The sequence below is a fragment of the Hypomesus nipponensis genome, chromosome 5, assembly GCF_054491055.1.
Source record: "Hypomesus nipponensis isolate SF chromosome 5, ASM5449105v1, whole genome shotgun sequence".
Classification (NCBI taxonomy): domain Eukaryota; kingdom Metazoa; phylum Chordata; class Actinopteri; order Osmeriformes; family Osmeridae; genus Hypomesus; species Hypomesus nipponensis.
Window position 1 is genome coordinate 13640017 of NC_140365.1, and position 18041 is coordinate 13658057.

General features: G+C 39.5%; 1 long non-coding RNA gene and 1 pseudogene across 1 annotated transcript; both read left to right on the top strand.

The window, feature by feature from the left end:
* The first annotated feature begins 686 nt into the window (after positions 1–686).
* On the top strand, positions 687–5630 carry LOC146288772 (uncharacterized; annotated as a pseudogene).
* Positions 5631–7525: 1895 nt separating this feature from the next.
* On the top strand, positions 7526–8294 carry LOC146288773 (uncharacterized). The gene is made up of 4 exons (XR_014755117.1): positions 7526–7556; positions 7874–7909; positions 7995–8099; positions 8191–8294. It is a non-coding gene; the product is annotated as an uncharacterized LOC146288773 (long non-coding RNA).
* The last annotated feature ends 9747 nt before the right edge of the window (positions 8295–18041 follow it).

Consider the following 18041-nt stretch of genomic DNA (forward strand, 5'->3'; position numbering starts at 1 on the left):
CTGGGGCCTAGTTTGCACTGTATTTCAGAGTATCAACAGCAGTGGTTGTGTGTGGTAATTGTAATTTGCAGTGATGTGGTTTCATTTATTGGTTGATGCCTTTTTGTGTAATCACCATAGGCCATTTTACCCTTGTCTACATTGAACTGCCCTGGTATAGGTGGGGGGGTGGGGTGGGGGTGGTGGTGGGGGACTTGCCGGGTTGTTTCACTGGATACAGGATCTAATTTCGTATTTGGGAGACTCTTTGTATTGGGGGAAGGTGGGCAAGTCAGCCTATTTGGGGGAATTGACTCTTATTCGGGGGCAGTGTTTTCATTTGGGGATGTACTCATATTACTGGGTGTGTTTTGCATTTCAGGGACACTGTTCAAGTGATACAGTCAATTCTGATCTAACGCATTACCAGTTGGTGTTTTCAGAAAATGGATATTTCGGAGGAATTCCGGGAATACCTAATGCAGTCACTTGATGCACTGAGCATAGAACTTAATCAAACGCACCGGGACACGGACACAGATCATTTTTACTACCGTTTCGAGAGTCTAATTCATGTATTATCCAGATTCGCAGTAACACACACCTTGCCAAATGAAGAGGCGATTTTCACAAAGTTAAATACAGCGGTGCTGGAATTGGATAGGAATTACTTTGTTTGGCGTCGTACTCAAGGCCCGACCAATTATATGTTGGTAACAAAACAGCAACTTGAATATTTGCTTGAACTACAGATGACAGTTCGAGATATTTCAGAGATCTTTTGTTTGAGCGTCAGAACCATCAGAAGGAGAATGACAGAGTATGGGCTTTCTGTAAGGCAGACATACACGGACATCAGCGATGAGGATTTAAAGAAAATTGTATCCGACTTCATTGCCATTTGCCCCAACACGGGTTATAATGTTGTCACCGGACATCTGAAATCTATTGGGATAAGGTAGGCGTAATTATGACATGTCGATGGAGGTCAAAATGCAGTAGCCTACATTAAGAAACCAAGTGTGCAGTTTCCGAGTATTTTTTTTGATCATATGTTATATTTGATTTTTCAACAAGAGTCCAGCAACGCGGGTTCGTTAAGCACTCAGATGTGTTGATCCAGTTGGGACGGTATTGCGTGGACTTCGGTTGAATGTAATTCCCAGGCGTCCATACTCAGTTCCAGGCCCATTGTTCCTGTGGCACATTGATGGCTACCATAAACTTATACGGTAAGACTGACATTATCCATAAAATGACAATTGGATTTTCGTTGTGATTATGTGATTATTTTACATATTTTTGTATCAATCCTATAAAGGCAAGTTTATAATTATTTGGGGACATTACTTTGTTAATTTCAGATGGAGAATGGTCATCCATGGAGGAATTGATGGGTTTAGCAGGAAGATAGTTTTCCTTAGAGCTGCCAACAACAACATGGCATCAACAGTCCTTGATTGCTTTCTGGAGGCAGTCCAGAATCATGGTTTGCCACGATGCGTCCGCAGTGACAAAGGGAGTGAAAACGTGGAGGTGGCCAGGTATATGCTGGAGAATCCAGAACGGGGGAGTCAGGTGGCTGAGCGGGTAGAGCATCGGGCTAGTAATCTGAAGGTTGTCAGTTCGATTCCCGGGTGGTGCACATGACGTTGTGTCCTTGGGCAAGGCACTTCACCCTACATGCCTTGGGGAGAATGTCCCTGTACTTACTGTATAAGAAAGTGCGTTACAGTAGTCCAGCCGGCTGGATTTAAAAGCATGAATTAACGTCTCTGCATCATTTTGGTCTATGAATTGTCGTACCTTTGCTATATTCCTCAGGTGAAAGAAAGCAGTTTTGGTCACTTTATTAATGTGAGAGTTGAAATTCAAATCCGAGTCCAGGATTACACCGAGACTTGTCACCTCTGGTTTAAGCCAGGGGGTTAAACTTCCTAGATTCTTAGTAAGCATCTCTCTTTTGGATTTGGGGCCACATAGTAGGACTTCAGATTTGTCTTCATTTAATTTAAGAAATGTATCATTCATCCATTTGTATATTGCCAACAGGCAGCTGGTAATGGAATTGATGGCCGTTGCATCGTTGAGTTCAGTGGATATATATAGTTGTGTGTCGTCCGCATAGTTATGGAAATTCATGTTATGTTCTCTGATTATGTCACCGAGTGGTAACACATAAAGAGAGAAAAGTAATGGACCTAGGCAGCTTCCTTGAGCAAACCCGTAGCAGTTCTTATGTTTCTTAGACCTATGGTCTCCTAAACTAACATAAAACTTCCTTCCTGTGATATATGATTTCATCCAGTTCAATACACTATCCGTGAACCCAATAAGCTTTTCCAGTCTGTTGATTAGGATGTTGTGATCAATGGTATCAAATGCTGCACTGAGATCTAAAAGGATAAGGATAGAGACTTTATTTGCATCAGAGTTTAGTCTGAGGTCGCTAATTATTTTGGTGAGAGCAGTTTCAGTACTCTGATATTTCCTGAAACCTGACTGTGAGACTTCCAGAATGTTATTTTCTTCAAGAAAAGAATTTAGTTGGACTGAAACTATCTTTTCCAGTACTTTGCTAATAAATGGAAGGTTTGATATTGGTCTGTAATTTGCAAGTAGACTGTTATCCAATTTGGGTTTCTTTAATAGGGGCTTTACAACAGCTGTTTTGAAGGCATCTGGGAAGACGCCAGTTCTAAGGGATGTGTTTATAATCTCTAGCACCGGACCTGAGACACTATCAAACACTTGCTTAAAGAATGTTGTGGGTATAGGATCAATATCTGAGGTTGTGGAGTTAGATTCACTGACAATATTTGAAAGTTCACTAAGTGTGATACAGGTAAATGTGCTCATGGTTATGTTGCAGAATTTACTAATGTCAGTTTCGACTCCACCATTACTAGTACTAGCTCTGATTAAAGTTATTTTGTTCTTGAAAAACAAAGCAAGCTCTTCACATTTAACTGCTGAGGATGGCGGGGGGGTAGGGACAGTGTTTAGCAGCTGGTCAATGGTGGAGAAAAGAACTCTGGAGTTTCTGGCATTTTCTGTAATAATGTTGGAGAAATATTCTCTCCTCGCTAGATGGATGGTTTTGTTGTAGGTGGTTAGTGTATATTTATAGATATTGTAGTGGATAGTGATATTTGTTTTCCTCCATTTTCTCTCTGCTGCACGGCATTTACTTTTTGTTTCACTAACATTTTTATTTCTCAGCCATGGGGAGGTTCTGCTTGTGGACTTCTTTTTGGTTTTCAGTGGTGCAACAGAGTCTAACACTGATAATAGTGCATCATTGAGGTTCTCTACCATTTCATTCAGAGAGCAAACCTGATTAGTTGGTTCATATAGAGCAAATTGTTCAGAAAATTTCATCATAGCTGTATCGTCTAAATATCTTCTTTGGACTAAGAATTATTTTGTGTTTTTTGTTGGGATAATTTCCACATTAAAAAGTATACAATGATGGTCTGAGAGGGGTAGATAAGTTATTGAGATATTATTGATATTTAGTCCAGTTGTTACCACTAGATCTAGTGTGTTTCCGTGCCGGTGTGTTGGGTCTGTTATGTGTTGAGTTAGATTGAGACTGTCTAGGAGATTTAAGAGCTCAATAGTTCTTGGGTCGGCTTTTTTATTTACTTGGATATTTAAGTCTCCGTTTAAAACTACTTTGTCATATCTAGTGACACATAGTCAGTGCCGCCGCTCCCATAACGCGCACTACGCGCTGTGCGTAGGGCGCCAAGTCATGAGGGGGCACCAAAAATTTGCCAACTGAAAAATCATCATAGTTATTATAATTATAATGCCGATATTATTTCAGTAGGCCTATATAAATATTACGCACCTTTTAGGAATGTAAATCACAAAACAGGCAAAACAAGATATATACTTAATTGCTCAAAAAATGTTACGACGGTCCCCCCACCCCACAAAAAAACAAATACACACTAAACTTTCCAAGCTCGCCGTGGGTACCTTTCCTACCTCAGTGGCCTGACGAATTTTGACAGTAGGCTAGGTAAACTTTTCGAAAATGGCCTCAAAAAGACAACAGGAGTCAGGGGCAGAAAAAGAAATAAACTGCGAGATGATGCCCGTGCATCACTTTCAGGTAAGTCCATGTTTAATTATTGTTAAATACGGGAAATGTGCTGCTAACTTATAGTTAACCTATGCATACACCTCGAACTAGCTGACGTTATTGCTAATTTTAGCACACTCAAATATGTTATCTATCTGTATTTGAAATAACTGACGCCAGCTAGATGTTACTTCACTGTACATTCTATGATGCTTTTATATTCGATTGATCAAATAGTTTTTAAATGAGTAATAAAGGTGCAGAGCTCCTTGGCTGCATGCTTTCAGTTTTAAATGTTTATAATTAATTTGGAAAACCATGCTAAGAAACGTAAGGGTGGGGCTGAAAAATTAAGAGACAAAAATACATCACCTTCACTAGACAAGGTTATACTAATTGAAAAACGGCTGTTTATTTTACATATTTTGTTTATGCTCCTAAAACTATTATGCACTCAAATAAAGGCCCCAAAATGTTGCTCGCACGCATTGCGCGCTCGCATTAACAACGTAACTAGCATCATATCAAACACAGAATGCATTGACAGGGCAGCTGTGGTGGTGGGGGGGGGGGGCATCATAAAGGAATTATGCGTAGGGCACCAAAATGGCTAGCGGCGGCACTGCACATAGTGATAATAGTTCAGAGAATTCTTGTATGAATAATTGGCGAATATTGGCGGAATAGATTTCGCATTCATTGTCAGTTGTTATTTTCATGGTTTTATTCTGTCATTTCATTTATTTTTCCAACTTAACAACTCATGAAACATCTTGTATATTGAGCCTATTGGTCTTTATTTATACTTTTATGGTTTTTGAACAATCACATTCTTCATACATTTATTTGTGTTGTTGTTGTTATTTTGGATGTAAATATAATACATAGTACATTGTTGTGCAATGTACTTTTGATCCCAACAGGTTATGGCGTGATCTCTGGTGTGTTGTAGTTAATAACTATTACGCAGCCTTCAGACACCTGGAGGAAAATGGCATGTTGGATCCTGATGAAGACCTACATGTTATCTGCCTGCATTATGTAATGCTTCCCAGGATCAATTGGCACCTCCAACTGTTCATCCAGACCTGGAACCATCATCCTCTGTCTTCTGAGGTTCACCGATCACCTCAACAGCTGTGGGTAGCAGGACAGCTGTTGGATGAATTGCAGACTCCAGAGCAGGTATGTAATTCAAAAGATATCAGACAATATAACAGACAAAGTACGGGACTTGAATTACAGTGGATACTTCTGCCAGACACCCTGCTAACATTTCCTTGAATGTTTTACAAACAAGTAAACTATTCATTAAATATACGTTTTTTTGTTTTTTTTACAGATTGAGGATGCTAATTGGGGCATCGACTGGGATGGACCTGTTAGTCAACCCGATGACCAGCAACAGGTTAATGTGCCAGCTGCTCCAACTACTTTGAAAGAACAAATTGAGGCCCATCTGAGGGACAATATCAACCCGTTCCTGACCAGTGATGTGTTTGGAATAGATATCTACATAGACGCTGTAAGATTGTCTCAAGAACATCTGACCAGTTAGCCTAATAGCCTACTGTAGCCTTTAAACACCCAGACCAGTAACGTCTTTAGCATAGACGTTTAATGTAGATGTCAATTTGGGAACACACATTTTATTGTTGTTCCTCACCAGACACGGATTCAGTTCCCACCACAGAGGCTAGTGCCAGCCTAATTATGACTGGTTTAGGCAAAAAGAACATCAAACTCAGTGAAAAATCTAATGGAAATTAGTTAATTGCCAAAATTATTGACACATTTCCCCCACTCAAAGGAGCTGGTGGTTTTAAATCGATAAGGTCCTACAGGGGCCGCCAGCTGGTTGACATACCAATGCCACCAGAAGGCTATACAGTCCAATATTTGAAAGAGACCAGTGGTCTAAACAGGGTAGTTGCCTATGTAGTTCCCCTTCAGGCCAGTCTCCCAATAGTGAGACAAGAGGCCTCCACATCATTCGGTAAGATTTTAATGATGTATGTTTAACACACCAATCCACTTGTAACAAAATATTTTTACCATGTTATGCCAAGAGACATGTCAGTGTATTTGTAATTAAAGGGTCAAGACATCATAAAAGAGACTTGCAGAAACTGCAATACTCAAATTGCCCTCAGCCACCTAGCTGGGCATGTGGCAACATGCAGTGGCAGGTGAGTTTCAACCCCTTCAAAAACTTCAAAAATCATAAAGACGTCACAATTCAGTAGTTATTTGTACATTTTACATCTGTTGCAGATATATGATCATATCCATTGAGTTATGTATTTGTAATTACTTTTTTTAAAACTTGAAATCAAGCTCATGCTTTTTATTTTTTTAATATATATGTTTTCATATACAATTTGGTAAATCAAATAAAGCTTCCCCTTATTGGACACATGCATGTGTTTGCATCAATTATAGTGGAAGAAATAAGTATTAATATAGCTGCAAACAGCAATGCGGGTTCCTCCGCAACATGGCAAAATATTATAGCAATGAACATTGTCGAAGGTTAAGACATGACTTAATTTCAGCTGCTTAAACTTTGTCCCAAAGCTATTACTCTGTCTATTCATACAAACTCAACATTTTGTCCTCCTACCGGAGGACATGTACGTAGTATTTCATGATGGATTGAATGTGTTTCAGTACCTGTCAATAAACACATTTCCGCTTGTGGGATCAATAAAATTGACTTGACTTGAGGAACCCTAATAATAATAATACTAACAAAACAATAGATTTCCACCTCCCAGAGGAACCCTAATGAATAAACTTTTCTGTGTCTTTAATCTTTTTTTTTATTATGGAAAGAAGTTCTGTCTCCAAAGACTCCACAATGGTGTGAGACACTGAAATTAATCACTTTTTATGCATACAGTGTACATTATTATATGTCAAATTAGAACATTGTAAAATGTGATAATGTAAGATTTCCTTAATAATAGTGTAATTTCTTCCAATCAAAGGTCTGCCTCGTATGTAATGAGATTGTGTCTTATGATGGAGCCAATGCAACATTACAGTCAGAAAGGTAAGAATGACCAACTATGTAATGTTTTTATTTATTTATTTTACAAGATAAAACAAATAAAAAAAATAATGTGCCTTTATTATATATCAGCTGAAAAAATCACCAAAGTGGACATCCCCAAAAACTTAAATGAAGAGTAATTCATCGAGTTTCTCAAAGGGGTTTACCCAAAACTTAGAGAGACCCCATTTGATCTCTGTAAGGTCAATCGCCACAGAGTGGTTGTCAAACTCACAGAGAGGACACCAAGGGAGATTCGAGACAGTGGTGTGTTGGGCCGGTCTGCCTTATACTTGAGACCAAGAGTAAGTAAAAAAACATATTTTTATTAATTATTTTATGTAAAAAGACCGTGCTGCTCAATGAAATATTCTTGTGTGTTGCCGTATACAGGTGGAGATAGACAGTTACAGTGAGGACTCAGACAAGGTAATTATTTATATGAAATATACATGAATCACAATTATGAGTCACCATTATGTGGGCGAGAACATTGTATGTAGCAACACTCTTTTTCAATGACTCTGGGTCAGGCTCCTGGCTTTTTCTGCCTGTCTCTCTTCCATAGTTGTCCCTAGTGCGTCTCCATCTATACTGCCCCATGCTGGATACTGCTAAATGTATAGCAGCAAAAGAACAATTGATATACAATGACTAAACTTAATTGTATTATATACTTTACTGAACATATTGGAGAGGATAGTGACAGAGTAGTGTCTAAAACATTACATGTTTGTCTTTCACAGCCAAATGAAAATGACATGAATATGGATTCAGATTTGGTAAACCATAACACAAATTTGTTTTCAACTCCCTCAGTCTCAATCTGTAATTTCTAGGCAGCCAATGTTATGTATGTCATTATAGATTTAGGAAAATAATGAAAACAGAGAGGAAAGTGATGAGGAGAGTGCAATCATTGAGGATCAAGACGCCCAATTTCAGGGGTCCTTTGAAGAAGACAGAGAGGAGGTAATTGCTGGATAATTTTCCATTTAAAAATATGTTATCGTTTAAGTTTAAATGTATAGTATCCCAAAAATAAATATATTTTTGTAAACAGGCGCATGACCCGCTGCTGTTAACAACTGAGGCTTTCACCGTTCCAGAGGTGTCAACACCATGCTCTACACCTTTTCCAGTACCAGTCTTAAACTCTTTAAGTCTTAAAGTTGAATTAAGTAATGGCGTAGCTGTTCTCTATTGACTATTCTTCTGGTCAGTCAAGCTAAATTCTAGTAATTTATTTTCAAAATGTCTTTGATGTATTAGAAGCTCTGAGGGACAAAGTTGATCTCAACAATGATGGCCCTATTGCAAACCAAATAAATGTGGTCAGGTCAAAGGTCCTGGAAACCACCCTGAGGGCTATGACCAGAAGATCCTTCAACCCGTCCCGCCGACTGAGTGTTGTGTTTGTGGACAGTTGTGGGACTGGTGAGGGCGCTGTCGACGATGGCGGGCCGATTCGAGAATTTGTACGTCTCCTAATGAATTCAGTTTTAAATTCTAAATTTTTTGCTGGATCAATGGAGGAGAAGAGCCTGGCTTTGGACTCCCAAGGTAATTTTGAAAACCCTGTCATGAAAGACTTCAAATAACTTTTATGAGGTTGACAAGATAACTGTTTGATTTTGAGTTTTGGTTTTGTCTTTGATATAAGAAAGTTGTAGCTAGGTGTAAAAACTGTTAACTTGTCAACTTGGATTTACTGTGTGTGGGTAATGAAGAGACACAATTCAAATTAACGATCTTTTATTATCAGATTGGATGTTGATGTCATCAAGCTCTTAAAAGAACACAGAAAAGAGAGATCAACGGAACATAGAAATATAAATATACAGCTTTGCCTACAGTTCTGCGTCTTCCATTGGTCTCCGCCGCCCTCTGACTGTCTTGACTGCCATGGTTACAGTAGCCAACTGCCGAAATTAGAAGAAAAAAAATCCGACATATCACTATAGTGATAAGTTATTGGCAACCCTATAGGGTGCCAACTCCCTCAACCCCAAATGCGGGACACTTTCTCTCCCCCCCCTGCTAATGTATGCAAATTATGTGCCTGGTGTGATGCTAGTTAGGGACTTCCATGGGTAATGCGAGGGCGCGTTGCGCGCGAGCGAATTTTTTGGGCTGATTTCAGCGAAAATTGTTTTTGGAGCTTGAAACAAACAAATATAGCCGTTTTTCCAATTGGTAAAAGGTTGTCTAGTGAAGGTAATTACGTTTACGTTTCTTAGCCTTGTGTTGATTGGATCTGAGAGGTGACGTGACAAGGAACATTGGAGAATCTAGGGGGTAGACCTGTAGACCGGAGATGAGTGACCACATGTGTTAGGATGGTTATTGAATAAAGAGTTATAACACTGTTATTGAGTAAAGAGTACCAGAACTAAACATGCTGCTGCGCTCGGTTTATAATAAGGAAAAAACATAACATGGTGTCAGACGAGGATATTTCGCCGGAAGAGGAATGTGGACACAGCAGGGACTTGTACAACAGGAGGTTGCACCTCGTTCTGCCTCATCCAGACAGATCGAGGATCAGCCCTGAGGAGAAATTGAGTGGACATCCGTCTACAAACCAACAGCTCAGAGACTGTCACAGAGCCACCGGAGGTGATAAACACCACTACGGGCAACAAAGACTGTCCGAGTTCCCTAAACACTACTGACTCTGGTCAAACTGTACCCAGTTCACCAGCTGTGAAAAACAGACCCAGCAGGATGGTTAAACCACCTGAGAGACTGATAGAATCCTGCTGAAGGAGTTATGGACTATGGGGGGAGAAAAAGATGTTTAAAAAAAAAATAAGAAGAAGAGGGGGAAAAGTCAATAAGTGAATGTTTATAGCTGTGGTTATGGCAGTATAATTTATGTTTGGTTTTGAATATTTTATACTGAGAAAACAAAGTTTGATGCTTGTGTTTAAGCTAAAGTATAACATAAACAAATGTGGTTTATTTGTTATGTGATAATGCAGTTACTTGTTTTGAATGCATTTGTTTAGAAAGAAAATGCTTAACTTCTAAAGGAAGGGAGATGTGTTGATTGGATCTGAGAGGTCACGTGACAAGGAACATTGGAGAATCTAGGGGGTAGACCAGTAGACCGGAGATGAGTGACCACATGTGTTAGGATGGTTATTGAATAAAGAGTTATAACACTGTTATTGAGTAAAGAGTACCAGAACTAAACACGCTGCTGCGCCCAGTTTATAATTAGGAAATAACATAACAAGCCTGGTTTTCCATCTTTATATTGTCTCAAATTAGTTTTCGATAATAGTTTAGTGTCACTGTTGTGTGTAAATGGGACTAAAGGCCGATTTATACTTCTGCGTCTCCGTTAACGGACAGACGCACATGGAGTCGGACGGATTGGTTGAATTTATACTACTCCGACGGCTCTGCGTGCTGAAAGCAATTAACCGCTAGAACAGTAGATGGCGCTGCACTGCAATGCTCGCTAGGTTATCGAAAAGTTGGAGCAAATTTACAAATTAGCCGCTTCATCAATAAAATAAGCACATTCTTAGCAACTACACTGCCCATTTCTTGTCCCATTTTAATTCAGATGCTGATTTACATGTACTGTTTAGCTGAAATATGAATAGTAAAAACGTACAACAATGGCGGTCAAAGGATTCTGTTCTCTTGTTGGTCACGGCAACCCCGCCCCTGACGCAAGCGGTTCTTAATATGGACCAATCACAGCCAAAGGGTATCCGTACAAAGACGCACGGACAGACGGATAGTCAGGAAAATCAGGAGGTACAGGCAGAGCTCTGCAAGGACACGCAGAGGGCGTTTCTTGACAGAGAGGGCGTTCCCCGTGTGCGTGTGCGTAAAAACGCAGAAGTATAAATCAGCCTTTACGCCTACTAAGTACGTCTGAGATAAGTACGTCGTCACTAAGCCGTCGTCGCCAAACAACACACCTACTAAGTAGCTACGTCGCCACCGTCACTGACTTGTTTTTTCAAATCTTATTGAGTGAAATACAGTCGCAAGGCTACATGTTTAATATGTTAACATTTCCTTATTGAGAGATAGTGTAAGAGTAGCCAACTTTGCACAGTCTGTAGCATAGAAAATTTTACAACAGGTGCAGTACCCCCTACTGTTGGGATGAAAAAAATACATTTTCACACTAATGTACACAAACGATTAAAGGTTTTTAGAACATGTTAAAGTGATGTCAGAGTTGTATGTTCTATCATGGTTGGTTGTACACTAATGATTAATTATACATTTTAAGATCCAGTATTCATTTTGAGATGATGATGTTTTAAAACCTAGAATCGCCTCTAGCCTGTATTATGCTAATTGTTTGTAGGTTATTCACATTTTGAACATTTTGACATTTAATAATTATACATTGATATGTGGATATAATCATTCAAACCTTTCAAAGTGCCAATACACACATCTGTATAAGCCCGGCATGAGGTGTGTAGCCAACCAGTGCTTGTTTAAAGCTGTCATAACCAGGTTCATATATGAAGGAAGAATAGATAGATACGTAGGCACTTCAGGCAGTGACAAGGCACAGAAAATAAGGATAACAGTGTATTTATTCAATAAAAAGTGCTTACAAAGAAACAGTTGGATGTGAGGGTCATGTAAATTAGTAGTGTAGGGAGTGGATGTGGGATCAGTGCAAGTGTAGAGTGTGTAGAGAATCATTACAAACTAAAAAGCAAACAGTGATGATGTTCCTGCTAGTAATACAGAGACCCACCATATTAGGGCACAGCTTATTAAGAAACCGAGGCACAGATCACAGGTGTACCCTTGCAGCAATCACAGCTTCTCTACCTGCCTCTAATAAGTTGCTAATGAATGTAGCCTATTGCTAATGGAGTTTTAATTGATAATTTTGCCTTCTGACAACACTTTTCTGCTTAACTCTGGTGTAGAAGTGCAAGACAGCAAATTAAACATATTCAGACCATCAGTGAAGGTTTTCATTTTTTGTGTGGACGCTACACTAACAGAACCTAGCACACTGTTATAACATGATACCAAAGTTTATTTGTCACTAGCCTATTGATATTGCTTTAAACATGATTCTATACCATTAAATTCACAACTTACAGGTTTAATACTGAAGATGTATTAGATAGTACCCAATTGCTGTGAAAGTACCAAGTCATTGAAGTGAATCACCAAAGTTCAAGATAAATTCAATGTATTGATTATAGATCTATAAAGTGCATGTGTCTGATACACTCAAGTTGAGCATCTCAGAAGACTGGACCATGAATACAGGAATCAGGGCAGTTAAATAATATCACAATATGGGGAGTTTTACTCTCACAACAAACGTAATCAAAATAGCCTTTGCAAGCACAGAAAAAGGACGCTGCATGCTGCTAGATAGCATTTGTTTAGGTCTTTAGATAGGGCTCCTAGAAATGGCCTTGACGCTCCTCCGATTTTCCTCGTTCAAAGTTGCATGGCAGTATACACTTTGGTAATATTGTGACCTCTGACCAACACTCATGTCACAGGCCTTTCATAGTCACACCTTACAAAGAACTAACTTATGGCTATGCAGGCATAAGCAAACAGAAAAATGTCAGTTTATCAATGATACTAGCAACATAGTTCATAGATAGGCATATTTTTCTCCTAGACATTACCTGTCTTGTCCTTCTGAAGTTGTTAAATTGAATAGGCTGAACATCAACATGTAACATCAAGTATAGCTTATTCCAAACAAATTAGCTTACGTATGCCGAGGCTACTTGGACCGTGTCCTGGTAATAAATATAGAACATTATGTTACATGTTTTGCCAGGATAACTGGACTAGACCATTGAATCAGAGCCTGTTTAAGGAGAGCCTTGCCACTCCCTATTAAGCCCCATTGTACCGAATTTGGCTGCAGTTCCACCAAAGTTCCACTGGGAGTGATTGCGAGTGAGTGCATGTTGAATGGGAGTCTATGGAGCTAAACGTCTAAATTTGTCTCTTTTGCCTGATTGTCGTTGAGAAATCTCCGATTTGATTGTAGTTTTTGCATGTTCAACATGGATTATAGGTTGAAAGTTGAATGAACGAGTACTTATGTCCTTTTGATTTCTTACAGGGTGAGTCGTTGTTGCCCATAACACGCTAGCAGTCTGCTAATGAATGCAGATTGGTTAGTGAAGGAATGATACGACCAGAGCTCCCGCTTGATGGCATCCAAAGCGGAATCAGAATGTCAGAGCATTAGCAAAATTAGCAACAACATTAGCAAGCCAAAACTCTTTCTAGCATGTGTATTGACAGGGAGAGCCTGACCTGTAAGCTGTGTTGTCGATGCCCTGAGAGAAAAAAGTAAGTGACCAGAACTTGCCGTAAAGCAGTAGCTCTGGTCGTACGATGTGTATGACGTCAATGACATTTTCAAAAGCTTTTTAGAACAGAAAGGCGACTTTAAAACAATCTAACAGCCAGCAGTGTGTATTATTTTTGCCTCCCCTTTCGAATTCATAATTCAAATTACTAGACAAAATTATATCCTGAGAAAAGTGGATTTTGAGGGGTCGCTCGTTAGCGCCCTCATATGGAACTTTAACCAGTTCAGAACCCGGAAGTTTCCCGAGAGTGGCAGTTCTCTCTATATTAAACATTCTCCGATTGAATGTTCATGATGTTCCTGTGTGTTTATTCCTTTGACTGGGTACAACAACGCGATCAGTCAACCGTTAGTTAGTTGTAGGCATCAGACTTTTATAAGCTCCAATAACCTCTTTACTGACAGTAAACACACTCTACCAAATAGTATTTGGTAGGCTAATGTAGCTACTATTTGAAATAGTGGTAGCCTTGACATCGGGATAGATTAGCTCTAGCCTCTAGCTCTATCGTCCTTAGGTAGGCTATCAATTTCAGAACAGCCTAAAATAAATTATAGTCTAAAATAAATAACGTTCTGATCCAGTGGGTCGGTTAGGGGACACTATTTGATGTATCGCTGCTATTCACAGCCACTTAATTGTTGGTAATATGCGCTAGTCATGTTAACTCGATGGTAAAGTGGCTAGCAACGAATGTATGAGATGCGCTAACCGGATGTCGTTCAGGGCCTTGCGTTCCAAACTGGTTTGTTATTGTTTACGTTTCAAAAAAGGTCTATCCACCTTATTCTCAGCGGTTCTACTGTAGAAATGATTATGGGTGCATCTTCCGGTGAGTAGCGGAAGTGAACAGTGATTCTTTCGAAAGTTATTTCAACTGTAATTTATCTGGTTTGTAATTTAAACTGGTTTGTTTTTAAACATATGTTGTCATTTGATTGTTATTATCATTGTTATAAAATGTAATTGCGGAGCTCTGGTAGGCTACCTGTTGCGCGGTTTGCGGCTTTTTACTAGCTAACAACCAGATATAGCTAATTCTGTGGCTTCAACGACAGTGTGTTGAACACACACCCACAACAAAAAGGGATTGTTCTTGTGACAAACGGTACAGTTTCTTTTGCCTGCCAACAGATGAGGACTACAAAAGAATGTAGCTGAAAAACCTAGCCTTGAAGAGACCACCCAAAATACTATCGTATGTGTAGCTACTCATTTCATTTTGTGGACAAAAAGCCGACGGAGGAAATCCACATCCTACTTTGTGTGGGCTACGAAAGACCTCCACAGATTTAATTGCAGTACTGGCAGTAAAGGTGCGATGCAAGTGTTCATACAGGAATTTTTTTGGGTTAGTATTGTGTCCTGGTCCAGCAACACATGAGCACCCAGCCGTTTCTATTTCACCTGACGATGAAACTAAAACCCAGGACCGGTGATGTCAAATCAAATCAAATGTATTTGTATAGCTCTTTTTACACGCAAGCATGTCACAGAGGGATTCACAACGCCCATAGAACTGCCCCTCAACCAACCTAAAACCTCAAGGAAGACAAGGAAAAACTCCCAGAAAAACTCCCAACGGGAGAAAAAATGGAAGAAACCTTGGGAGGAGCAATTCAGAGAGGGATCCCCTCCTCCAGAGACGGTTGGTAAGAGAGAGGAGCAGAACACAAGCTAAATATAGTCATAAAATGTCAATGGGTTTTGAAACACCAAAATCCACTGTTCGGCTTTATAGACGTTGGATGGGACCTGGAAACTCGCTGTTGGTCGTCATGGAGACTGGTTTCCGGTTGACAACCTGGTCCAGCGTTGGTAGACCGACGACCAGGCAGGTCCTGACAGCTCACACCACAAGTAAACCTGGGGTGTGCGTTTGCCTATGCGTTCTCATGTAACTTTAAAATTGTAATTTTAGCTTATGTTCACACTGCCCATTTAGATGTTACAAATAAAGTAAACCTGTTATTGTATATTGTTACTGTAATAGTTCCGTTGCTGTATATTGTTATTGTTATAGTTTACTAGTTGGAGACAACGGGGGACTGGTTGTTTTCATGCTTATTCGTATAAATATAACCTATTTTAGAGTTTTTTCCCCCGGAACAGATTTCATGTTCCAACCAAGGGGGGCTGTCGCTGTCTTGGTGTGTAGGGCTGCATCAAATACCCTCTTAGCTTTGTTAAATTGCTGCACTAGTCCACACTTGACTGGTGGGGATCTCATTATATTACGACTGTAACTGTTAGCTGCTCCTGGCATTCTCTAATCCCTGTTCTCCTCTCCCCCCACACATCCCATAGAAAGTACACACATACTTACCTTTAACAATCATAGAATTGACTAAACAAGAACGTTTTTAATCTAGTTTTAAATGTCGAAACAGTATCAGCCTCCTTAACTGAGACAGGTAATTTGTTCCAGAGAAGAGGTGCTCTATATGAGAACGCCCTACCTTCAGCAGTTTTTTTCTTAATTTTGGGTATTACCAGATAGACGGCATCTTGAGATCTTAGAGTCCTTGCGGGGCAATAGGGTGCAAGGAGACCGGAAAGGTACAGTGGTGCCAATTCATGCAGAGATTTGTAAGTTAGTAGTAAAACTTTGAAATCAGCTCTGGCTTGGATAGGGAGCCAGTGTAAAGAGATAAGAGTAGAGGTTATATGATCAAACTTTCTTGTTTTTGTCAATAGTCTAGCAGCAGCATTTTGTACCCGCTTTTTCAAGTAGGTAATTGGGAGGCCAGAGAACAACATGTGGGACTTTGAGGCTCTGACTAGGCTTTATGTCTGCTTTAAGGTAGATAAGGTTGTGTCCCACACATCCTTTATTAAAACGCGTCCAACTTTATTGCTGTGGAGGTAGCTAGCTACTGATAAGACTCAAAGCTTTTCAGGTTATTTATCGCTTCGCCGTCCGTAGCAACAGAGTTAATAAAGTAGCGAAATATGCTAGTGTACGTTATTTTAGGCCACTTTTTCAGGTCGGCCTCCCATCCCTCGATAGTAGAAGGCAGAAGTATGATCAGACTTTCTCGATTCAGGTGTATCAGACTGTGTTCCCACATTTATTTATTATGATTAATTTTGCATCAGAACTAGTTTACCGCAATGACTGTTAATGAGCGTTGCCATTACAATTGCCGGCTCCTGAAGTGGCGCCCATAATTTAGGAAATGGATCATGGGAGCTAGGAATAAGGTGGATAGCTGTCTGTGTGAGTGAGGATTTTTTGAGTAACACCTCTGCGATATCTTCCAGATCCAGGCAGAAGGGACTGCAATATGCAATGGAAGGATATATTCAAAATATTAAAATTAGCAATGGGAAAACAAAAAAAATCAAAGCCAAAGCATACAGGTCTCAAGTAGCCTTGTCTGGCCAGTCACTTGAACAGCAAGCACAGGGTTGGGATACTCAGGAATATGTCGCCCACACACAAAATTCTACGAAGATTACAATAAAATAAGTTTATAATGGCTTGTTGGGACGTTTTGTTCAACATTGATACAACATTTTGAATTATGCAATAAACATATTTGTTGGAGTGACTAGTTATGCACTAGTAGTGGTAAAAACACTAGTTTACATGAACTGTTTGGGGATGTTCTCTCAACTAACATCTTCGATATCGTTTGCTAGCAGCTTAACGCTAGCTACTGTACAGTACTTTGGAGCAGGCATATGCTATGTGTGTTTGGTGATGTTCTCAAAATTAAGTAGGGAGTGGGGTATCCTTCAGTTTAACTATGATTAATTAAAACTTAAATATTATATTTTATGTCAAAGCGTGCTAAACTTGTATGCATGATTACACCGTTGGATGCTGAATGTTGATGCTGAATGTTTGTTTTGGGTCATTTGACTGTTTACTAAAGGCAGGAATTTATGAATGACCTAAAAGCATAATCTTACCTAGACTTTCACTCTGCTTTGAAAACATTTACTTTCCAATGGTCCAAGAGATGATTGGATTTGTACCATGTAGGCTTTCACAAATTTCAGGAGTTTGGAACATTATTTGATATATCGTAACAATACGTAATTGTTACTCTGGCATGAGATTGTACTGTTCTGTGGCATCTTGTGTAACCGTGTCCACCCTCCCCAGTTTACGCATAAATGTATATGTGGGGATGAGCAGATGAATTGTTCCCTGTCTTCCCAATGCCCAAGCTACACAACAGTGTAGTTACAGAACAGAAAAACCATTGTTCTCATGGTGTGAATCAGGAAACATTCTGTGTGTGCGTGTGTGTATGTGTGTGTGTGTGTGTGTGTGTGTGAGAAAGAGCCAACTATCAGTATGAACAGCATTCAACAAAAGGGGTCCAACTGTTACATAAGGCTTTTACTGTACTGTGTGGAAAGTGTGTCTATCTCATTGAGTTTAAAGACAAGCTTTCTCTGTTAACTAAAACAAAAACACGACATATATAGCTATAACAATGAGCAAAATATATTCATAAATATTGGTTTGATACTGTGAAGAAAAATGTGGCATTTGAATTTTCTATTAACAGTATTTGAAAAAGAATGTGAAAAAATAGCAAAAGCA